Genomic DNA, 25,984 nt, shown 5'->3' on the forward strand with positions numbered 1-25,984 from the left:
GTCTTTAATGAGGCTAATGAGGAGCTTAGGGATGATGGAAGGATGACAAATGGGAATGAGGATAAGGAGGTAGATATTACCACATCTGAAGTAGAAGCCAGACTCGAACAGCTTAATGGGACAAAATCGGAGGACGCAGATAATCTTCATCCAAGAATATTAAAGGAACTGACACACGAAACTGCAAGTCCCAGGTAGAACAGCAGAAGAAGCCCTCAGTTCAGGCTGCCCTGAGATCTAGCTGCAGGGGCAGATAAGCCCTACCCATTTTTGTCCTCTCCATCTTCCATATTGCTCCAACCCAGGGTTTTTCTCATTTCCCCTGTTCTTGGACGAATCTCAGGGGGTGATTTTTTTTTTGTCTCTCGTCCCTGACCGTTTAGGGGCTATTCTCCTCCCTGCAGCTCCCTTTCCCTTTCTGGAGATAGAGACAGGCTGTGCATCACCATCAGTAGAGACGAAGCACAGTGGGCTACAGGGTTGTAACGGGGCCCCAGTCTGAGGATTATTATGGGTCCACAACAGCATCCCTCACTGTGCTGCGGGATAAGCTTCACCATTTTCTGGTGGATACTCGTAATTTCAAGGGTAAGGTCAAGCTCCCTCTCCAGCATTGGGGAGACTTCCGTCTCATCTTCTGGGCCACAAGTGCTGTTTCAGAGGAGGGATATAGCTCAGTGGTTTGTGGGTTGTGACTTCAATGCTTGAGGTGGCTATTTAGGGATCTGGGGCAAAAATCAGTACGCGGTCCTGCTAGTGAAGGCAGGGGGCTGGACTCAATGACCTTTCAGGGTCCCTTCCAGTTCTATGCGATAGGTATATCTCCATATATTATATTAACCAGGAGGCAGGACATACTGCTTTGCCAGTGGGCCTGTAACTTCTGTCACAAGCCTTTCAGGTTTGTCAGCGATTGTTGCAAGGCTGGCTGCAGATCCTCCTGCCAACAAGGATCCTCCTCAGCCAGCAGAATGAAGCCAACCATCTTTTCAACATTGAACATCAGAGGCTCTAAGATGGGCCTCCACAGTTGCCAGGTACTCTCCTTCCTTCGTGATGCAGGGCACTCTGTGGTTTGCCTGCAGGAAACCCACAAGGATCCACCCACTAGTTGTCGACTGGCGCGGTATATTTTAGATACCTCAGCACTCATTTGGCTGGGGTGGCAACCCTGTTCTTCCCAACCTAGAGCCTGAGGTGCCGGGAGTTGCTGAGATGATCGTCCCAGGTCACCTGCTGCACCTCCAGGCCTGTGTGGACGGGTTGACATCGAATCTGTTCAATGTCTACCCCCCCACCCTCGAATGCAGTTCAATTAAAAAAGTTCTAGCCTTCCAATTGGCTCTTTTGTCCAGATGCCAACTCACTTCCCTTTTGATTTTCATTGCAGTGAGATATTTTACCATTTACAGGTAAAGCAAGTACAGAACAGCTACTAAGAGGGATTTTATAACTAACTGCCTGGCAGGGTCCATAAAAGGGAGCTACCCCCTCCACCCCCACTTCAGTTATAATGAATATAATGCAAAGCAGTGAATGTAATAAAGGCAAGCTAGTCCACTGGGCTACAATCTGGGGTTCAAGGCCATCCAGAGAGGGGGACAAGTGAGGCAATTGGTCCCAGGCTCTGGGCCCCACGGGAGCCCCACGAGCCCTGGCTCGGCAGCAGTCCAGGTCTTCGGCAGCATTTCGGGGGCAAGGGACCCTTCAATCGCTTCGAGTCTTTGGCAGCATTTCAGCGGCGAGGGGCCCTTCAGTGCTGCCAAAGATGGGGAGCGACTCAGGGCTGCCTGAGGGGGAGGCAAGTGGGGCAGGTGCCCCCTCAAGAGCTTTTCTGGGGGCCCTGGAGATATCTCGCCTGATGCATCCCAAGACTGCATTAGCTTTTTTCATGGCCATATCCCATTGGCAGCTCATAGTCACCCTATGATCAACCAGTGCTCCGAGGTCCTTCTCCTCCTCTGTTACTTCCAACTGATGCATCTCCAGCTTATAACAATCATTCTTGTTATTAATCCCTAAATGCATGACCTTGCACTTTTCACTATTAAATTTCATCCTATTACTATTACTCCAGTTTACAAGTTCATCCAGATCTCCCAGTCCTTCTCTGTATTGGCAATATCTCTCAGCTTTGTGTCATCCACAAATTTTATTAGCACATTCCCACTTTTTATGCCAAGATCAATAATAAAAAGATTAAATAAGATTGGTCCCAAAACTGATTCCTGAGGAACTCCACTAATAACCTCCCTCCAGCCTGACAATTCACCTTTCTGTATGACTTGTTGTAGTCTCCCCTTTAACCAGTTCCTTATCCACCTTTCAACGTTCATATTGATCCCCATCTTTTCCAATTTAGCTAATAATTCCCCATGTGGAATTGAATCAAATGCCAAAGTAAATTAGACCCACTGCATTTCTTCCGTCTAAAAAATCTGTTACTTTCTCAAAGAAGGAGATCAGGTTGGTTTGGCATGATCTATCTTTTGTAAAACCATGTTGTATTTTGTCCCAATTACCATTGACTTCAATGTCCTTAACTACTTTCGCCTTCAAATTTTTTTCCAAGACCGTACATACTACAGATGTCAAACTAACAGGCCTGCAGTTGCCTGGATCACTTTTTCCCCCTTTCTTAAAAATAGAAACGATGTTAGCAATTCTCCAGTCATACGGTACAACCCTGAGTTTACAGATTCATTAAAAATTGTTGCTAATGGGCTTGCAATTTCATGTGCCAGTTACTTTAATATTCTTGGATGAAGATTATCTAGGGCCCCCTAATTTAGTCCCATTAAGTTGTTTGAGTTTGGCTTCTACCTCAGATGTGGTAATATCTACCTCCATATCCTCATTCCCATTTGTCATCCTACCATTATCTTTAAGCTCCTCACTAGCCTCGTTAAAGACTGAGACAAAGTATTTGTTTAGATATTGGGCCATGCCTAGGCTATCCTTAACCTCCACTCCATCCTCAGTGTTTAGTGGTCCCACTTCTTCCTTCTTCATTTTCTTATTATTTATATGTTATTTACTATTGGTTTTAATTCCCTTTGCAAGGTACAACTCCATTCGGCTTTTGGCCTTTCTCACTTTACCCCTACATGTTCTGACCTCAATAAGGTAGCTTTCCTTGCTGATTCCTACCATCTTCCATTCCTTGTAGGCTTTCTGCTTGTCTTAATCACCTCTATGAGATGCTTGCTCATCCAGCTCAGTAATTCCAGGCCTTCTCCATCTTTAGATCCCCAAGTTCTTCAATCCAATCCAGTTCCCTAATTTCCTTAATTTTTTAAAGTTAGCCCTTTTGAAATAAAAAACCCTAGTCCCAGATCTATTTCTGTTTATCCTTTCATTTCCTTTAAATTGAATTAGTTCATAATCGCTCAAACCAAGGTTGTCCCCTACAACCATTTCTTCTACGATGTCCTTACTACTCACCAAATCCAAATCTAAAATGGCATCCCCTCTTGTTGGTTCAGCAACTACTTGGTGAAGGAATCCATCAGCTATTGCATCTAGGAAAATCTGAACTGATGTAGACACAGGGAGGCAGGGTTAAACTCGGCCCACCCCCTTGAATTGCAGGAGTTGAGCAGGTATAAAATCTGTTACAATGCTGAACAGCACTGGTCTCAGTACAGAACCTGGGGGACACCACTGTTTACCTCTTTAAATTTTCAGCACAGAGCAGCACAGAGCTCATCATATATGACACTCAAACTGTGTTGCAGGTAACAGCTCCACCTGGGTCTAGGCCTTGTGCTGTGAACAGGACTCAGGTATGAAACTCAAGGGGCCTAGAGGCCCCTGACCTCCATAAATGGTGCCTTCTTCCCAGCTGCTCAGTAGCTGGGATGGAAGCTAGTGCTGTCTGACAAGGAGAATGCCTGCAGGTACGAGGTGGCCACAGGTCTGTTTGCTTTAACCATTATGTGCGCGGAAAGAGAGAAACTGGAAACAGAGTGGACCCAAGGGGGAGCTCTTGGAAGGGTGTGCTGAAAGAATTGGAGAATCTGGGGGATCCAGGCCAAAATTAGTCTCAGGGACTTGGAGCTTGGTGCACAGTCTCTGCTGCCAGATGGAGGTGCTAGAATGGAAGCTGCATCCTGACAGTGGGCCTAGAAACCCAAAACCAGAGACAGCCTGAATATTGCTCCAAATCAAAATCACATGGGTCCAGTGAGTGGAACCCAAACACAGTCACTAGGCAGGTGTCCAGCCACAAGAGCTGGAGTGGAGCTGTGACTGCAAACGTGGAACTGCCTTGCAGATGCTAGTGGACTGTGAGTGGAAGGGGAGTGGATCTGGGCAGGGTGATGTCCACAAGACGTTGTCTTCAAACACATATGGCTCCTCTGCCCTCAGTGTTTTCCCAAATGCTCTGGTTCCAGGATTTATCCAGCTGGGCTCCCCTGAAGGAAATTTTTTGTGAACCAGGAAGTGCTGGTTTCGGGTCAGGGAGAGGATTTCTCTTCTCCCTTGGAAAGTGCTCCCTGGAATGGAAGAGGCAGGAAGTCCCTGTTTTAGTGGGTTTCATCCCATCTCTCTCCTTTCACTGAAGTCCGTCTCTCCCTTTCCTTTGCAACTCAACCCCTCGCCTCATCAAATGCCTCTCACTCTCTGCCAGTTCTATTCTATATCCCACACTAGGTGCTAGTTACAAACACTCTAGGCGCTGTCATTCCATTGACGCCAGTGACCACTGCAGGTGCAGCACTGGGAATCGCTGCAGCTGACAGCTGATCTGGCTGGGCAAGAAGCTGTGTGCATTAGTCTGGTTATTCGTCCAGGTAAAACGAAGTCCCTGGCCATTATCATCCAGCAGCCTACAACTTGAAACTGTAACCTGACTGGTATTAACCTGTCAGGAGGGATTTCTAAGCACGTGGAAGGCTGCTTGAGATGTAGCACTTGGAGAGCAACAGCTGCTTCCCTGTTCCCTTCTGCAGTCTTTGTGGGGATGTCATGGCATCAGGCTTGCTGCAAAGCTGCAAGTGTATAGAGCAATGGGTATCCCAGCTCCAGTAGATGGAAGTGAAATGTGGGGGCAGAGGAATTCTGAGCACTCGGACCTGACATTTTCAATGCTCCTGGTCTCCAGCAGCTGCTCCGAATCAAAGGGCAGCACAAGATTAGGAGTTAGGATACATTAAACCCACAACTACCCCCATCAGCTGTGTCAGTTTTGGCAACTTTCTTGCTGGGGACACATTGCTAGAGTAAATGAGCAGCAAATTCTGAAGTGGGCCTACCAAGGAATACAGTTAAACAGCCAACAATCACGTGGGTGCCAAAAGCTTCAGTAGCACAACAAGACAGACCTGCATGACTATGCAACCAGACCCCCTTAAGCACCTTCCCAACAGTCGATCAGGGCAGCACTCAGTTTTCAAGGAGGCTACATTCCTTTGAGATTTCCCATGAAGATGATGGTGACTGGCAGGGCAAATGGCTCCCCAGATACTGTGGGAAAAGGTCTGTTAATCCAGCAAAGTGTGTGAGTCTGGGGTCTGACAAACAGGAAGTGTAGGTGACTATCACTGAACAAGAAAGTTAAAGGGACATTTTTAAGGGATCACCTATTACATGTGAGATGAGTAATGGGGAAAACACTCTTTCATTTTCCTTTGCTCTGTACCTCGGATTGTTTTTCTTCTGTATTACATACCAGAATGTAGTCTTTTTCAATACATTGATTAATGTCTTTGTAGCCTATAGGACTAATCTGCTTGCATATATATAGATATCTTTCTATTTGATGTATTTTGTTAGGTTTATAGAAGTGTATTAAAGTAAGTTTTGCTGTAATGCAAGACACCTACAGACCATATCTTTTATGTTAAGCTAAAGCAAAGTTAGCATATCTAGATTAATATCTTTTATTCAGAAAGCAAAGTTGACATATAGCTTGTTATCTAAATAGATGAGTACCCATGCCTATGTCTATGACCTTTTATTTAGACTGATAGACAATGACAAATGGCATAGCAGAGGTTTCCCACAGACTTAACAAGTACACCACAAAGACTAATGTGCGTACATACCTGTCATCAAAACGCACATACATACTAGCCTATGGGGTAAGTGTACCCTAACATTTCTGTGTTGAGGAATGAAATTTGGGCATAAGAGGAAGGATTTCTGGCATTTGCCTTATAAAAGAGGCAACCACCTCAATACAAAATCTCCATTCTCTCAATTTTTTTCCATTTTCTTCCTGGCTTTAGATCTCCATTTTTCTCTCTATCTCCATTTCTCACGTACTTCTTCCACTACAATGACTGCTACTATTCGTAGGCTAAACTTGTTCTTCTTAAACTTTAAGTTTCAAGAGAACTAGGCTAAACTTGGTTTCCCTAAGTTTTATTCTTTGTTTATTAGGTTTTGATTTAAGTTTAAGATAGTCAGATAGAACCTAGTCAGCTTTAACAGCTCTTAGCATTTTCTAAGCACTGCATCCCTCACTCAAGAATTGAGAAACCTGAACTGCAAGGCTGGTCCTGTGTCTCTTACCACCAGGTTTTCAAGGAAGGGTGTGAGGATATTAACCACAGACTTGTTGCATATAATACTATGTTATCATGTGTATCTTTGAATAGCAGAAATGCAATTGTAACTTTGTAACTCTTGAGTATTTTACCTTTTACTTATTATTATTGGTTTTAATAAAAAGTCTTTAAGGCTCTATCTGTCTCAGTGTGAACTTTCTCTCATACCCCCGAGGGTCCTTTATAAATTCTGTGGAGCCTGATTCAGGACAAGAATTTTTATTTTCTGATCAAACAGACTGGCAAGCCTAAACCCATATTAATTATTATTAATATTATTATGAAGATCAAATAAAATTACATTAATAAACTAAATTCCCATATTATCCAAATTAATATTATCAGTACACCCTAAATCAGAAGCTTATATAAAAATAGAAAATTGTATCTCAGAGAGATCTAGTTCAATAGACATAATGCTGTGACACTCTGTACCCCAAAACATGACACTGGTACCCCCATATTCCTCACTGTTATATTATTTCAATAAATCGTGTACAAAATATGTCAATGGAAAAGTTGTGATTGGCTGAACATGATTATCTTATTTGTATGCATGTCTCATTTTTATACCTGATATTATGACTGTTGACTACGTATCTATATTTCAGATGTGTTTGTTCCTGTGGTAGCTCCCAAACGGTAGTTTACATCCCGTCTACCTAGCACATTATCAATGCACTATTCATGTTTGGGACCCATCAGTGTACACAACGGATGGTGGAAGAAGCTTCTCCCCACCTGATGGACTTTTCTGGGGAGATTCTTGCCAAGATATGGCTAATGGCTCCTTCTATGACCCATCAAAACATGCAAGGGCATGTGACTAGCTCCTGTGACTCTGGACTCTATATTCAGTCTGTACTTCTCCACTCACTGTGCTTTGGGCTTTATTTGGAGGAATGAAGTTCCCTCCGCATGGCAGAAGCTGTTAGAAGTGGAAGTGACATCACCACTTGGTCTTACTCCTTACAACCCAACACCTGAAAACAGGGTTAGAGGAAGAAAACTTTGACTAAGGAGATTGTCCCAGGGTGTAAAGTAGAATTAGCAGTCTCTGAATGGAAGACTGGTGAACAGTTTGTACATCAGGTTGAGACACTGTTTGAGTCAAATCTTGTCTAGTATATAGAACTCAGTTTATGATTTTGTTTTATTTCTTGGGTAATCTAGGAGTTTGGATTTTTGTTCACCAAGGAATTGGTGAAGTCTCTCAAGGCTGCCCAGGGAGGGGAAAATTTTGGGGGGATAGAGGTGTGCCAGACACAGAACTTCTGGCTGGTGGCAGCGTACCAGATCTAAGCTAGTAATTAAACTTAGAAGGGTCCATACAGGTCCCCACATCTGTACCCTAAAGTTCAGAGTGGGGGAAAACGCTTGACATGGTGGAAGAAGTGGGATAATTGTTTTTTTTTAAAGAACCCAAAGCCAGTGAGATTTTTTCTCTCCTTTCTAGCTGCTTGAAAAGCAGCCTGAGGGCAGAGTTGTTAAGTTTTTTTAGCAAGTGTCTTTGTTAACAGGAGGCTTCAAGCTGGGAGCAAACAGATAGCAAAAAGGCATTTGCAAGCTGAATTGTTTTGTTTTTTTTTCTTTCCACCTCTCTAGGGCATAGCTAGTTAGAAAATCTCTGTTAGCCAAGCAGCCTGAGTCAGTGAGTTCCAGGGGAGTGTGGCCAGCACAAGAAAGCAGAAAAATGAGTACCAAAAAAGCAACTAAACAGGAAATGACTAGCCTGGAAGCAGAGGAGAGAGCCAAGGAGGCTGTCACAGGAGAGCTATAGAGATGATGGAGATGAAAGAGAGAGAGAAAGAGAAGAGAAAGCCAAAGAGGCTGACCACCGGAGGGCATTGGAGCTCCAGAGGGAGGCCTACCAGCAGGCCCTGGAATTAGCCAAGGCTAAGCAGGATGTACCATTTAACTCTAACAACCCTTCTCCAGGTACCGTTCCCCATCCCAAGAAATTCCCCACCTACAAGGCAGGTGATGATACTGAGGCCTTCTTAGTGTCATGTACCTGACACGCCTACAACATTGGAAAGAATTGGAATGCCTGGATATCAGTAGCAAATGTTAACTCTCTGGAAGAGCTGTCCCTCCTAATGCAAATGGAGCAGTTCTTAGAGGGTGTTCCTGAGAAAATAGAAAGCTACATCCTAGATGGGAAGCCCAAACCTGTAACCGAGGCGGGGGAGATTGGAGCCAAATGGGTGGAAGTGGCAGAAAAGAAAAAAGCTACTAGCAAGGAGAGTGAATATCACAGAGGGCAAACTGAAACTAAACCCTATCACTGAGGGCAACCCAAGACCCCACCTTCAACCCAAGGAAAGCCCCAGACACCCTATTGTCCCACCTCACCAATCTCCAGAAACCCACCTCGGCCCAGTGACCAGTCAGCTGGGCGATGTTTTAAATGCAACGAACGGGGATATATAAAGGCCCATTGCCCCTGGAACCCCAATCAAGTGCAGTTCATTACACCACCATCACACCACAGACCCCCAGGCACAGATGCCTCTTAAATCCCCTCAGAGCTAAGGGAAACTTTGAGAGTGGGCGGAAAGAAGGTTATCACATGGAGACACATGGGGGCACTAGTGTCAGCTATCCACCAATCCTTAGTGAACCCAAAATTCATTAACCCAGAGGCCCAAGTGACAATTCACCCATTCATGTTAAAATCTTTAAACTTGCCTACAGCTGAATTATCTGTCCAGTACAAGGGCTGGTCAGGAATGTGGACTTTTGCAGTCTATGGCAATTATACCATCCCCATGCTACTGGGGGAAGACTTGGCCAACCAGTTAAAGCTGGCCAAGAGGGTGGGAATGGTCACCCGCAGCCAGGCCAGGCAAGCTTCCACACCCATCCCTGTTCCTGAGCCGTCCACAAGGGCCCCGTCTGTGTTACCAGAGTCCCAGACAGAGGTGGTGGAACCAGATCCCCTGCCAACAACTGCAACAGCCATAGTGCATCCAGTCCCAGAACCGGAACTGGAAAATCAACCAGCATCAGAACTGTTGCCAGCACTTGCAAACCCATCTACCACTCCAACACCAGAGGGCACCAGCGGGCCTGAACTGGCAGAAGCAGCAGACAAGCCTACGCAAGAGGCTCAGCCAGAGCCTGAAATATCACATAGTGCACCAGCAGAGAGCGGTTCACCATCAGCGAAAACAACCCCATCACCTACATTGCTTCCAGAGGGACCAAGCCCAAGTCCCCAGTCTGAGGAAGAACTGGTGTCTCCAGCCTCAAGGGAACAGTTCCAGACTGAGCAGGAAGCAGATGACAGCCTTCAGAAAGCTTGGGCAGCGCCACGGAGCACCCCACCGCCTCTCAGCTCTTCTAACCGATCCCGGTTTGTTGTAGAACAAGGACTTTTATACAAGGAGACTCTTTCTGGTGGACACCAGGAAGACTGGCATCCTCAAAAACAGTACTGGGTAAAGCTCTTAAGCTTAGCCCATGATCATCCCAGTGGCCATTCTGGGGTAAACAGAACCAAAGACCGGTTGGAGAAGTCCTTCTACTGGGAGGGGATGGGCAAGGACGTTGCTAATTATGTCCAGTCCTGTGAGGTGTGCCAAAGTGTGGGAAAGCCCCAAGACCAGGTCAAAATCCCTCTCCAACCACTCCCCATAATTGAGGTGTCATTTCAGCGAGTAGCTGTAGATATTCTGGGTCCTTTCCCAAAGAAGACCCCCAGAGGAAAGCAGTACATACTGACTTTCATAGATTTTGCTACCCGATGGCCGGAAGCAGTAGCTATAAGCAACACCAGGGCTAAAACTGTGTGCCAGGCCCTAACAGACATTTTTGCCAGGGTAGGTTGGCCCTCTGACATCCTTATGGATTCAGGGACTAATTTCCTGGCCGGGACCATGAAAGAACTGTGGGAGACTCATGGGGTGAATCACTTGGTTGCCACCCCAGATCACCATCAAACCAATGGCCTGGTGGAAAGGTTTAATGGAACTTTGGGGGCCATGATACGTAAATTTGTAAATGAGCACTCCAATGACTGGGACCTAGTGTTGCAGCAGTTGCTCTTTGCCTACAGGGCTGTACCACATCCCAGTTTAGGGTTTTCACCATTTGAGCTTGTGTATGGCCACAAGGTTAAGGGGCCATTACAGTTGGTGAAGCAGCAATGGGAGGGGATTATGCCTTCTCCAGGAACTAACATTCTGGACTTTGTAAGCAACCTTCAAAGCACCCTCCGACACTCTTTAGTCCTTGCTAAGGAAAGCCTAAGGGATGCTCAGGAAGAGCAAAAGGCCTGGTATGATAAACATACCAGAGAGACTTCCTTCAAAGTAGGAGACCAGATTATGGTCTTGAAGGTGAGAATGGGCCCATAAAATGGAAGCATCATGGGAGGGGCCATTCACAGTCCAAGAGCACCTGGGAGCTGTTAACTATCTCATAGCATTCCCCACATCAACCATAAAGCCTAAAGTATACCATGTTAATTCTCTAAAGCCCTTCTATTCCAGAAAATTACAGGTTTGTCAGTTTTCAGCCTGGGGAGGAGATGACGCTGAGTGGCCTAAAGGTGTCTACGACGAAGGAAGAAGTGACGGTGGCATGGAAGAAGTGAACCTCTTCACAACCCTGAAACATCTGCAGCGGCAACCGATCAAGGAGCTGTGCACTAGCTTCGCCCCATTGTTCTCAGCCACCCCAGGACGGACTGAACGGGCATACCACTCCATTGACACAGGTAATGCTCACCCAATTAGAACACCACCCTACCGGGTGTCTCCTCATGCTCAAGTTGCTATAGAACAGGAGATCCAGAACATGCTGCAGATGAGTATAACCTCCAGTAGTTTTAGTTCGCAAACCAGATGAGGAAATTCGCTTTTTCGTGGACTACCGTAAGCTAAATGCTGTCAGCTCGTCCCGACAACTATCCAATGCCACGCACCAATGAGCTATTGGAAAAATTGGGATGTGCCCAATTCATGTCTGCAATAGACTTAACGAAGGGCTGCTGGCAAGTACCACTAGATAAACCTGCCAAAGAAAGCTCAGCTTTCATCACCCATGCGGGGGTGTATGAATTTAATGTGCTTCCTTTCGGGCTGCGAAATGCACCCGCCACATTCCAAAGACTTGTAGATGGTCTCCTAGCAGGATTGGGAGAATCTGCAGTTGCCTACCTCAATGACGTGGCCCTTTTTTTCTGATTCATGGGCAGAACACCTTAAATACTTGGAAAAAAAGTTTTTGAGTGCATCAGGCAGGCAGGACTAACTGTTAAGGCTAAAAAGTGTCAAATAGACCAAAACAGAGTGACTTACCTTGGACCCAGCTGGGACAAGGAACAACTCCCCTACAGGCCAAGATGGATGCTATCCAAAAGTGGCCTGTCCCAAAGTCAAAAAAACAGATCCAATCCTTCTTAGGCTTGGCCGGATATTACAGGCGATTTGTACCACACTACAGCCAAATCGCTGCCCCACTAACAGACCTAACCAAAAAGACCCAGCCCAATGCAGTTAAGTGGACTGATGAGTGTCAGAAGGCCTTTACCCAGCTTAAGGCAACACTCATGTCTGACCCTGTACTAAGGGCCCCAGACTTTGACAAACCATTCCTAGTAACCACAGATGCATCTGAGCGTGGTGTAGGAACAGTTTTAGTGCAGGAAGAACCGGATCAAGAATTTCATCCTGTCGTGTTTCTCAGCAAGAAACTATCTGAGAGGGAAAGTCACTGGTCAGTCAGTGAAAAGGAATGCTATGCCATTGTCTATGCCCTGGAAAAACTACGCCCATACATTTGGGGATGGCTTTTCCAGCTACAAACCGACCATGCTGTGCTAAAGTGGCTTCATACTGCCAAGGGAAACAACAAAAACCTTCTTCGATGGAGGTTAGCTTTCCAAGATTTTGATTTTGATTTTGAAATTCAACACATTTCAGGAGCTTCAAACAAAGTAGCTGATGCACTCTCCAGTGAAAGTTTCCCAGAATCAACTGGTTATCTCTAGCTTGCTTGCTAGCATATATGTACCTGCCCCTGGAAATTTCCACTACATACATCTGAGGAAGTTGGTATTCACCCACGAAAGCTCATGCTCCAAAACGTCTTTTAGTCTATAAGGTGCCACAGGATTTTTGCTGGTTAAAAATTGTCCTTGAAATGTGAAATCTTGTAGTTTTACATAATTAGTAGTATATGTACAGGTGCATGTGTTTTATTAATCTGTTTATTCTAAAGTTCTAGGAAGAAATCACCACCAGTGTGGTTCCACACTGTCTGAGATTTGGGGGGGTGTGTCTTAAACAGATGGTTAAGGGTTAATGTCTATTTTACCTGAAAAGGGTTAAGATGCTCAGTAAACCTGGCTGACACCTGACCAAAGGACCAATAGGGGGACAAGATACTTTCAAATCTTAGAGGAGGGAAGTCTTTGTTTGTGTTCTTTGTTTTGGGTGTTGTTCGCTCTCGGGACTGAAAGGGACCAAACGTCCATCCGGACTCTCCAAACCTTTCTGAATCAGTCTTTCATGTTTCAAAATTGTAAGTATAGCCAGGCTAGGCAGATTGGTCTTACGTTTGTTTTTTTCAACTTGTGAATGTTTCTTTTTTACTGGAAGGACTTTTACCTCTCATAGACTCATAGACTCTAGGACTGGAAGGGACCTCAAGAGATCATTGAGTCCAGTCCCCTGGCCTCATGGCAGGACCAAATACTGTCTAGACCATCCCTAATAGACATTTATCTAACCTACCCTTAAATATCTCCAGAGATGGAGATTCCACAACTTCCCTAGGCAATCTATTCCAGTGTTTAACTACCCTGACAGTTAGGAACTTTTTCCTAATGTCCAATCTAAATCTCCCTTGCTGCAGTTTAAGCCCATTGCTTCTTGTTCTATCATTGGAGGCTAAGGTGAACAAGTTTTCTCCCACCTCCTGATGAAACCCTTTTAGATACCTGAAAACTGCTATCATGTCCCCTCTCAGTCTTCTCTTTTCCAAACTAAACAATCCCAATTCCTTCAGCTTCCTTCATAGGTCATGTTCTCAAGACCTTTAATCATTCTTGTTGCTCTTCTCTGGACCCTCTCCAATTCCTCCACATCTTTCTTGAAATGCGGTGCCCAGAACTGGACACAATACTCCAGTTGAGGCCTAACCAGCGCAGAGTAAAGCGGAAGAATGACTTCTCGTGTCTTGTTTACAACACACCTGTTAATGCATCCCAGAATCATGTTTGCTTTTTTTGCAACAGTATCACACTGTTGACTCATATTAAGCTTGTGGTCCACTATGACCTCTAGATCTCTTTCTGCCATACTCCTGTCATAAACAGATAGCTAAGGGTTAATGTCTCTTTCACCTGAAGCACCTGACCAGAGGACCAATCAGGAAACCGGATTTTTTTCAACTCTGGGTGGAGGGAAGTGTGTGTCTGAGTCTTTGTTTTCTGGCTGTCTGCTTTCTCTGAGCTTTGGAGAAGTAGTTTCTACTTTCTAGTCTTCTGTTTCTAAGTGTAAGGACAAAGAGATCAGATAGTAAGTTCTATGGTTTCTTTTCTTTGGTATTTGCATGAATATAAGTGCTGGAGTGCTTTGATTTGTATTCTTTTTGAATAAGGCTGTTTATTCAATATTCTTTTAAGCAATTGACCCTGTGTTGTATCATCTTAATACAGAGAGCCCATTTGTATGTATTTTTCTTTCTTTTTATATAAAGCTTTCTTTTAAGACCTGTTGAAGTTTTTCTTTACTTCAGGGAAATTGAGTCTGTACTCACCAGGGAATTGGTGGGAGGAAGAAATCAGGGGAGATCTGTGTGTTGGATTTGCTAGCCTGATTTTGCATTCCCTCTGGGGGAATAGGAAAGTACTTTTTGTTTCCAGGACTGGAAACAGAGAGGAGGAGTCCCTCTGTGTAGTTTCCCAGAGCTTGTGTCTGTGTATCTCTCCAGGAGCACCTGGAGGGGGGAAGGGAAAAAGGATTATTTCCCTTTGTTGTGAGACTCAAGGGATTTGGGTCTTGGGGTCCCAGGGAAGGTTTTTCAGGGGGACCAGAGTGCCCCAAAACACTCTAATTTTTTGGGTGGTGGCAGCAGGTACCAGGTCCAAGCTGGTAACTAAGCTTGGAGTTTTTCATGCTAACCCCCATATTTTGGACGCTAAGGTCCAAATGTGGGACTAAGGTTATGATAACTCCTTCCTAGAAAGTCTCTTCCCATTCTGTATGTGTGAAACTGATTGTTCCTTCCTAAGTGGAGCACTTAGCATTTATCTTTATTGAACTTCATCCTGTTTACCTCAGACCATTTCTCCAATTTGTCCAGATCATTTTGAATTTTGACCCTGTCCTCCAAAGCAGTTGCAATCCCTCCCAGTTTGGTATCGTCCGCAAACTTAATAAGCGTACTTTCTATGCCAACATCTAAATCGTTGATGAAGATATTGAACAGAACCGGTCCCAAAACAGACCCCTGCGGAACCCCACTCCTTATACCTTTCCAGCAGGATTGGGAGCCATTAACAACTACTCTCTGAGTATGGTTATCCAGCCAGTTATGCACCCACCTTATAGTAGCCCCATCTAAATTGTACTTTCCTAGCTTATCTATAAGAATATCATGCGAGACTGTATCAAATGCCTTACTAAAGTCTAGATATATCACATCCACCACTTCTCCCTTATCCACAAGGCTCGTTATCCTATCAAAGAACGCTATCAGATTAGTTTGACATGATTTGTTCTTTACAAATCCATGCTGGCTATTCCCTATCACCTTGCCACCTTCCAAGTGTTTGCAGATGATTTCTTTGATTACCTGCTCCATTATCTTCCCTGTCACAGAAGTTAAACTAACTGGTCTGTAGTTTCCTGGGTTGTTTTTATTTCCCTTTTTATAGATGGGCACTATATTTGCCCCCTTCCAGTCTTCTGGAATCTCCCCCGTCTCCCATGATTTCCCAAAGATAATAGCTAGAGGTTCAGATACCTCTTCTATTAACTCCTTGATTATTCTAGGATGCATTTCATCAGGCTCTGGTGACTTGCAGGCATCTAACTTTTCCAAGTGATTTTTTACTTGCTCTTTCCTTATTTTCTCTTCTAAACCTACCCTCCTCCCGTAAGCATTCACTCTACTAGACATTCCTTCAGACTTCTCAGTGAAGACCGAAACAAAGAAGTCATTAAGCATCTCTGCCATTTCCAAGTCTCCTGTTACTGTTTCCCCTTCCTCATTGAGCAGTGGGCCTAGCCTGTCCTTAGTCTTCCTCTTGCTTCTAATGTATTGATAAAAAGTCTTCTTGTTTCCCTTTAATCTCATAGCTAGTTTGAGTTCATTTTGTGCCTTTGCTTTTCTAATCTTGCCTCTGCATTCCTGTGTTATTTGCCTATATTCATCCTTCGTGATCTGACCTAGTTTCCATTTTTTATATGACGCCTTTTTATTTTGTAGGTCACGCAAGATCTCGTGGTTAAGCCAAGGTGGTCTTTTGCCACATTTTCTATCTTTTCTAACCATCGGAATAACTTGCTTTTGGGCCCTTAATAGCGTCCCTTTGAAAAACTGCCAACTTTCCTCAGTTTTTTTTCCCCTCAGTCTTAATTCCCATGGGACCTTGCCTATCAGCTCTCTGAGCTTACCAAAATCCGGCTTCCTGAAATCCATTGTCTCTATTCTGCTGTACTCCCTTCTACCCTTCCTTAGAATTGCAAATTCTATGATTTCATGATCACTTTCACCCAAGCTTCCTTCTACTTTCAAATTCTCAACAAGTTCCTCCCTATTTGTTAAAATCAAGTCTAGAACAGCTTCCCCCATACTAGCTTTTTCAACTTTCTGAAATAGAAAGTTGTCTGCAATGCAGTCCAGGAACTTATTGGATAGTCTGTGCCCCGCGGTGTTATTTTCCCAACATATATCTGGATAGTTGAAGTCCCCCATCACCACCAAATCTTGGGCTTTGGACGATTTTGTTAGTTGTTTGAAAAAAGCCTAATTCACCTCTTCCGCCTGATTAGGTGGCCTGTAGTAGACTCCCAGCAAGACATCACTTGTGTTTTTTACCCCTTTTAGCCTAACCCAGAGACTCTCCACCCTTCCATCTCCTATGTCCATCTCCACCTCAGTCCAAGTGTGTTCATTTTTAATATATAAGGCAACACCTCCTCCCTTTTTCCCCTGTCTATCCTTCCTGAGCAAACTATACCCATCCACACCAACATTCCAGTCGTGTGTATTATCCCACCAAGTTTCAGTAATGCCAATAATGTCATAGTTGTATTTATTTATTAGCACTTCCAGTTCTTCCTGCTTATTACTCATACTTCTTGCATTTGTATAAAGACATCTAAGATACTGGTTTGATCTTGCCTCCCAGCTTTGCCCTGACCCTCCTTCCTCTCTGCCATTATAGCCCGTGCTCCCTCCTGTTTCCAACCCATCTCCCAGATCTTGTTCCCCACTTACCTGTGGGCTTTGCTCACCTGTCCCCGTCGAACCTAGTTTAAAGCCCTCCTTACTAGGTTAGCCAGTCTGTGAGCAAATAAGGCCTTTCCCCTCTTCGAAAGGTGAACGCCATCTGTTCCTAGCAGTCCTTCCTCAAATAGCATCCCGTGGTCGAGGAAGCCAAAGCCCTCCTGGCGACACCATCTTCGCAGCCAGGCATTCACCTCCACGATGCATCTGTCTGTGCCCGGACCCCTACCTTCAACAGGAAGAATCGAAGAGAATACCACCTGCGCTCCAGACTCCTTAACCCGTACTCCCAGAGCCCTGTAGTCACTCTTGATCTGCTCAGTGTCACACCTCGCAGTATCATTTGTGCCCACATGGATGAGTAGCATGGGATAGTAGTCAGAAGGCCGGATAATCCTCGACAAAGCCTCTGCAACATCTCGGATACGGGCCCCTGGCAGGCAGCCTCTGTAACATCTCGGATACGGGCCCCTGGCAGGCAGCCTCTGTAACATCTCGGATACGGGCCCCTGGCAGGCAGCATACCTCGCGGGATGAACGGTCAGGGCGACAGATGGGTGTCTCCGTCCCCCTCAGCAGAGAGTCTCCAACCACCACTACCCTACGTTTCTTATCAGTGGTGGCAGCAGACCTCCCAGCCTTAGGGGTATGAGGCTTCACCCCCTTAACTGTTGGGGGTGATTTCTTCTCTCCTGTATCAAGAAGAGCATAATGGTTATCTTTTACCACAGCAGGAGGGTTCGCAGCAGCGGTGGAGCACTGCCTGCTGCTAGAAGTAACCAGCTGGCTGTGTCCACCCTGAGCTTCCTCCTCCACTGGAGTGTCGGTAGTCCTGTCAACTGGGACAGCACCGTCAGCTGTCTCCACATGGATACTGTCCAGGAATTGCTCATGGACATGGATGTTCCTCAGCCTGGCCACCTCCTCTTGTAGCTCTCCCACCCGCTGCCTGACAGATTCCACCAGTAGGCACCTTTCACATTGGATGCCACCCCCAGCCTGGATATCAGTAAGTGGAAATTGCAAATTACAGTCTTTGCAAGCCCACACCAGAATCTGGGTAAAAGCATCCATGCTTTGGTGCTCTGTCTGGCTACAGGCGCAGGTGGAGGAGACAGAAGCAGTGCTGGCACAGGTGTTGTGGGTCCTCCTCACCATTGTAAGCCTCCCTCTGTCAAACTCTCTCAAATTCCCGTCTACAGCTCCCTGTCCACTCCTCTCTGCTGTAAACAGAAAGGTTTTCGATGTGTCTCCGTTTACAGGTTCAGGGGACCAATGGGTCACAGATGAGACCGACAAGGGACCCCCCCTCCCTTCCTACTCCCCTTCCCAACTCCCTTGCAAAACTCCCTGTTAGCAGCTCCTGTTCGCTAAGCTCCCTGGTCGCTTGTGCGCAGCTTTATAAAGCCCTGGCCTGAGTGAATGCCCCGCCCACTGGTTAAGGCTCAGCCAGTTACCAGAGGCTTCTAGCTTTCAAACCTTCCTAGTAGCTCCACCTCCAACTGCCAGCTACAGCACACGGTCCCTCAAACAAACAAACCAAACAGACTGACAAACACAAGCTCAGCACACAGCAAGTAACCCCCAAACACACACACAAACCCAAACACTGCAGACAGTCACTTACCCCTCTGTTTGCTGTAACTTTCAGTCTAAGGCTGGAGGGGGATCTCTCTAGTCTATATGAATCTAAATACCCTGTAAAGCATTTTCCATCCTGATTTTACAGAGATAATTTTTATCTTTTCTCTCTTTAATTAAAAGCTTTCCTTTTTAAGAACCTGATTGATTTTTCCTTCTTTTAAGACCCAAGGGGATTGGGTCTGAACTCACCAGGGTTTGATGGGGGGAAAGAAGGTGGGGTATGGTTAATTTCCCCTTGTTTTAAAATCCAAGGAGTTTGAATCTTTGTTCACCAGGGAATTGGTGAAGTCTCTCAAGGCTGCCCAGGGAGGGGAAAGTTTTGAGGGGATAGAGGTGTGCCATACACACAACTTCTGGCCGGTGTCAGCGTTCCAGATCTAAGCTCATAATTAAGCTTAGAAGGGTCCATGCAGGTTCCCACATCTGTACCCTAAAGTTCAGACTGGGGGAAAACCCTTGACGCCTCTGTATTGAGCCGAAATATGTGTGTGTGACTAAGGCCGGGGGTGCATTAGGATTTTACATCATAGAATGACAGAGCCATAGAGTTATAAGGGAACACAAAGGATAGCTAGTCTATCCCCTGAGAAGATGCAGAATTTCTTTTGTCTTAGTCATCTAAGATTGGTGGTCATTCACACGAGTTTGGAAAACCTCCACGGATAGATCTTCCATGACTTCCCTGTGAGTCTGTTCCATTGGCCTCCTGTACTTAAAGTTAGGAAGATTTTTCTGAAATTGAATTTAAATCTGCTAGGCTGGAATTTGAACCCATTGCCTCTTGTCCTGCTCTTCTGCTGTAAGACAGAATAGCTTTCCTCCACCTTTTTATGGCAGCCTTTCAGGTGTTTGAATACCACTATCCTGTCCCCCATTAATCTCCTCTTTTCCAAGTAAACATCTTGGTTTCTTTGGTTTGCTCTTATAGTTTGCATTCCATCCCTTGCATAACATTTGTTACTTGTCTATGGATCCTTTCCAGATTCTCTACATCCTTTCTATACATTGATTAGCTAAATTTGATGCATTTCTCCAACTAACAGCTAACCCACACTGAGTAGAGGAATATTATCATGTACTATGACTTGCATGTTATAATTTTGCCAATATAACACAACATAGTATTTGCCTTTTTTGAAACATTTTTCCTAATGTCAAACCTAAACCTCCCTTGCTGCAATTACATCCATTGCTTCTTGTCTTCTCTTCACAGGTTAAGGAGAACACTTTTTCTCCCTCCTTGTAACAAACTTTAAAACTGTTATCATTTCCCGCCTTAGTCTTCTCTTATTCAGAAGAAACAAACCTAGATCTTCCAGTCTTCCCTCAAACGCCATGTTTTCAAGACCCTTAATCATCCTTTTCTCCAGTTTTGAATGGAGAATGTTTGAATGTTTTTCTGATACTGTAAAGACTTGCAACCCCTCCCAACTTAGTATCATCTGCAAATTTAACAAGTTTACACTCTATGCCATGATCTGAATCATTGATGAAGACATTGAAAAGAACCGGACCCAGAACTGATCCCTGCGGAACCCTACTTGTTATACCTTTTGAACCTGACTGTGAGCCACTGATAACTATCCTCTGGGAGCATTTTTTTAAACCAGGTATGCACACACCTTATAGTAGCTCCATCTAGGTTGTATTTCCCTAGTTTGTTAATGAGAAGATCATGCGATACTGTATAGAAAGCTGTACTAGTGTCTAGATATACCACATCTACTGCTTCCCTACATCCACAGCGCTTCTTGAATCCATGCTGACTATCACTTATCACTTTATTATCTTCTAGATGTTTGCAAATTGATTCCATGATTATTTGCTCCATTATCTTACCTGGTACAAAAGTGAAGCTGACTGGTCTGTAATAGCCTGGATTTCCCTTATTTCCCTCTTTATAGACAGGCACTATATGTGCTCTTTTCCAGTCTTCCGGAATCTCCCCTGTGTCCCATGACTTTTCAAAGATAGTGACTAATGGCTCAGATAGCTCCTCAGTTAGTTCCCTCACAGTATTCTAGGATGCATTTCATCAGGCCTTGGTGACTTGAAGACATCTAACTTCTCCAAGTGACTTTTAACTTCTTCTGTCTCTATTTTAGTAGATGAATCTACCCCGTTTTCACTGGCCTTCTCTATTGTAGGTGCCCAAACACCACCAACCATCCTGGTGAAAACCGAAACAAACAATGGTTAATCACCCTCACTGCTAAATATTTGTCCCCAATTTCGAGCTGAAATTTGCCTGGCTTCAGCTTCCAGCCCTTCGGTCTCACTCAGCCTTCCTCTGGTAGATTACAGAGCCCATTATTACCCACGATTTTCTCGAGAGTGCCTCGCCGTAAAATGGGCCATGGAAGCATTGTGCTACTACTTGCTCGGCCGCAGATTTGTCCTCGTGACCGACCATGCCCCTCTCCAATGGATGCAGCGGAACAAGGAGATGAACACAAGGGTGACCCAGTGGTTCTTATCCCTCCAACCTTTCCAGTTCCGTGTGCAACACAGAACAGTGAGCCATCACGGTAATGCCGATGGCTTGTCACGTGTGCACTGTCTGGCTTCCCAAGATACCCAACCCCTTGGTGTGGAGCAGGAGGGAAGGATATTTAACAGACCCAAACCAGTGGGGTACAGGAGTCTGGTAGAGGGCAAATATACTAGTCACTGGCTGAGTAGTTTTCTGTTCCCTGAGTGACCAGAGCAGGGGATGCACTAGAGTAATCAGGAACTTGCTAGAAACAATTAAGGCAGACAGGCCGATTAGAACACCTGCAGCCAATCAAGGCAGGCTAATCAGGGCACCTGGGTTTAAAAAGGAGCTCACTCCAGTCAGGTGGGGGGAGCCAGAGGAGAGGAAGTGCGTGTGAGGAGCTGGGAGCAAGAGGCACAAGGAGCTGAGAGTGAGAGGCTGTGCTGCTGGAGGACTAAGGAGTACAAGTGTTATCAGACACCAGGAGGAAGATCCTGTGGTGAGGATAAAGAAGGTGTTTGGAGGAAGCCATGGGGAAGTAGCGCAGGGGAGTTGTAGCTGTCACACAGCTGTTACAAGAGGCACTATAGACAGCTGCAATCCACAGGGCCCTGGGCTGAAACCCAGAGTAGAGAGCGGGCCCGGGTTCCCCCCAAGCCTCCCAACTCCTGATCAGACACAGGAGAAGTTGACCCAGACTATGGGGAAGATCACTGAAGTGAGCAAATCTGCCAAATAAGTGCAGGACCCACCAAGGTAGAGGAGGAACTTTGTCACAGTATTCTAGGATGCATTTCATTAAGCCCTGGTGATTTGAAGATATTTAACTTTTCCAAGTGACTTTTAACTTGTTCTTTCCCTATTTTAGAAGATGAATCTACCCCGTTTTCACTGGCCTTCTCTATTCCAGGTGTCCAAACATCACCAACCATCTTGATGGAAACCAAAACAAGCAATGGTTAGTCACCTCACTGCTAAATATTTGTCCCCAATTTCGAGCTGAAATTTGCCTGGCTTTAGCTTCCAGCCCTTCGGTCTCACTCAGCCTTCCTCTGGTGATTACAGAGCCCATTACTACCCACGATTTTCTCCCCATGAAAGTCTCTGCTTGATCATCTTTTTGATAAGTTAAAGAGAAATATGCATTCAAGTCTAACGATCCAGCTTTTACTCTATTCTCAAATCATTTTTGTGGCTCTTTTCTGCACCATCTCCAAGTTTTCAGCATCTTTTCAAATGTGGACCCCAGAACTGGATGTAGTTTACTTCACCAATCCCATGTGCAGAGGTAAAATCCTTATTCTGCTCCAACTCACCGACTCAATATTTTCCACTACTAAATCAAATGCCTCTGAGAAATCAAGGTTCATTGCGTCAGCACTGTTCCCTTGGTCAACCAATTTGTACTCTCACAAAAGGATGAAATCAGGTTTATTTAAGAAAATCTGTTTAAATTGGCAACTGGCATTACTTACATTTTTAAACTTTTTTTTTTGAACTAATCCCATACCAGCTTTTCCATTGTTTCTTAACTTTGTCAACTCTTTATCTAATATATATACCCTTTCCCTTTATTTTTAGTACTTTATATATAACACAGGAATTGACATAAATCATTTCCAGGATTTAATTTTTTATTCTTAATATAATTCATAGCCTTCTTTTTGTGATTCCCTTTATTTTTAGTACTTTATATATAACACAGGAATTGACATAAATCATTTCCAGGATTTAATTTTTTATTCTTAATATAATTAATAGCCTTCTTTTTGTGATTCATAGCGCTGCTACACATGGAGTTTTCCCAGATGTCTTAACTTTCTTTATCAATTTTATTAACTTCTGATTTCTATTCTTGGCCAGCTATTTTCCCTTTTTCCTTTTTGTTACATATTGTTTCCCTCCCCCTAATTACTGCCTTCATTTTACCTCAAAACTGAATTTTTGCCCAAAGTTGTTCACTTTGTTGACTGTGGAAACATGAGTTTTCCACTATTTAATGAGCTGTAATCAAAGTAATACCAACATTCTTTCACATTTTTTCTGATTAAATTTTTCCTCCCAATCAGTTTTGCTGACAATTTTCCTCAGCTTTGGGGAATTAGTTCTCTTGGAGCACTAAGTGTCTATCAATAGTACTGGCTAGAACTGCCCATTTGAACGTAAATCAGTTTCATTTTTTATTTTCCTCTCCTATATCATATGTCCTCATCTTTGTCTCATGTGAACAGTAAAGAATCCCGGACTTTTCTATCCTTAGATAGAGACTGGGTGACCAAAACTGAAAACATTCCCGAACATGTTATGCTCCATCTCATATCTTAATGATCAGAACACTGTTTTGTTTTGTCCACTGCTGCGAATGAGCAGGTGTTTCTCTTGAGCTGCTATCAATGGCATAGAGGTCTTTCCCCTGAGGTATGTGCTAGCTGGGATGTTTCTCCCAGCACATGTCCTTGTAAAAGTTTTTTTTCCCCCCTCTCGGATTTTGAGCAACTAGATGAATGGGGAACTCCCTTCAGTATGGACTCCCTATCCTGGATCTCCTTGCATTACGGAACAACATTTGTGTTTCCTACTGGTGCCTCTTAAGGTTCCCTCTGCAAAAAAGTTTAGGAATTATTAATTCAGGGAGCACAAGAAAATATGGAATTGGATTTAGTTGGGTCATTGTTCATAGTTATTCCCTCTGAATAATGAAAATGTAAATTTTTCAGTGTGTGAAGACAGATCAATCTTCTTATCCCATGAAAACAGCTTCCACTACTGCATGCACAGTCTCATATTAACGTTGTCTCTCCATTCAGGCATTTCTACTGCGACCATCACCCAACGTCCTGGGAACACGTAGAAAGTATGGGGAGCATACAGTAAATGCAGAAGACACCCGTAAGCCTCAGAGTTGGACACTTTCTCCCCTATGACATGTCAGATTCGAACACAACTTACTTCACCAACCCCTCCACCTTCATACTACTTGGCATTTCTGGCCTAGAGGCAGCCCATATCTGGATCTCCATTCCCTTCTGTGCTATGTACACCATAGCCGTGTTGGGGAATTCACCATCCTGTTCATCGTGAAGAGGGAGCCGAGCCTCCATGGGCCGATGTTCTATTTCCTCTGCATGCTGGCCATCACCGACCTGGTCATGTCCACATCCACCATACCCAAAATATTGAGCATCTTCTGGTTCAATTCCAGGGAGATCAGTTTCAATGCCTGCCTCATCCAGATGTACTTCATTCTCTGCTTCTCAGGGATGCAGTCTGGAATCCTCGTGGCCATGGCTTTTGATCGCTACGTGGCCATCTGCAATCTTCTGAGATATTCAACAACCCTGACAAACTCTGCTGTGGCCAAGATAGGCCTGGCCGTGATCCTGCGCAGTGACATACTCACATTACCCTATCCCTTATTAGTGAGGCGGTGGCCATATTGCAGAACCAACATCATCCCCCACTTCTATTGTTGGCATATAGCTGTGGTGAAGCTGGCCTGCGCTGACATCCTAATCAGTAGTTACTATGGACTGTTTAATATTCTCTCTGTGATCGGAATGGATGTGTTTTTTATCACCGTGTCCTATACTCAGATCCTCCGGGCCATGTTCCACCTCCCCACAAAGGATGCCCGGCACAAAACTTTTCGTATCTGCATCTCTCATCTCTGTGCCATCTCAGCTTTGTACATCCTATATGTATTCTCTTCTCTCGTTCAGCGGTTTGGCCACAATGTGCCACTACATTTCTTCATTCTTATTACCAGTGTGTACCAGCTGATGCCCCCCATGATACACCCCATCATTTATGGGGTGAGGATCAAGCAGATCCGGGGCAGGCTGCTCCAGCTCTTTACTCATAAGGGGGCCTAAATGTTTTTTCTTTGTGCTCTGGCTCTCAGATTGAGCTCCGTGCAGAGCTGGCTGGCGTATGATGCTGGGGCCTCTTCCCTGAATCACTTCCTGGACAGACAGAAAGACATTAAACCCTGTCCTGTCCTTACTGTGCCATGTCAATGTGATGAACTGGGGAGTCAGTCTATGCACACTACACTGGGTTGCCACCTTTCTAATTGCTCGTAGATGGATCTCTGGAATTACAATCTGGCCCCATCTCTTCTGTCAAGCCTCAACCCCACTGTGTGTCTTCTCCCCAAGGTCCTGCCCCTGTCACTTGCTTCTGTCTTCTCCTCTCCTCAGCTGCTACCCAATCATCTCTAAAACCAATATATTCTCACATCTTGTGGCAAGTCATGTAAGAGGGACTGGTTAGTTTTAACATTTCAATGTTTATTCTTACTTTGTTACTAACTCTGTGCAGAGATAGACTCCTGGGATCTATCTGAGATCTGGGAGGGGGGTGAGGTATAGTGGGTTCCAACAGGAGGCAGATACGTCTGAAGTCTAAAGAAGAAGATCAGAATGGCCATACTGGGTAAAACCAATTGTCCATGTAGCCCAGTAGCCTGTTTCCTAACAGTGCCCACTGCCAGGTGCTTCAGAGCAAATGAACAGAACATGGGAATCAGCCTGTGATTCATGTGGAGCAGCTTGGCAGAAGCAGGCAGAAGCCCTGAGCCAAGACTGCCTCAGCTTCATCTAGCAGGGTTCAAGCCTCCAACCATAGCAGAAGTCATCAGGGGAAGGGAAGGGCCCTGGCTGCAGCAGCAGAAGAGGCCCCAGTTCAGGCTGCCCCAAGCCCTAGACACAGTCACAGAGTGGAGGCAGGAGCTGTTAGGGGAATGTGGAGAGAAGCGCTACTCATTTTTGTCTTCTCCATCTTCCATACTCGTGCCGTCCAGGGGTTGATTCCTTTTTCCCTATCTTTGGACGAACCTCAGGGG

General features: G+C 44.9%; 1 pseudogene; it reads left to right on the forward strand.

Moving 5' to 3' along the window:
• Nucleotides 1–24,066: 24,066 nt before the first annotated feature.
• Nucleotides 24,067–25,013, forward strand: LOC127044809 (olfactory receptor 52E4-like; annotated as a pseudogene).
• Nucleotides 25,014–25,984: the final 971 nt, after the last annotated feature.

This window comes from Gopherus flavomarginatus, chromosome 1, assembly GCF_025201925.1.
Source record: "Gopherus flavomarginatus isolate rGopFla2 chromosome 1, rGopFla2.mat.asm, whole genome shotgun sequence".
Lineage (NCBI taxonomy): Eukaryota > Metazoa > Chordata > Testudines > Testudinidae > Gopherus > Gopherus flavomarginatus.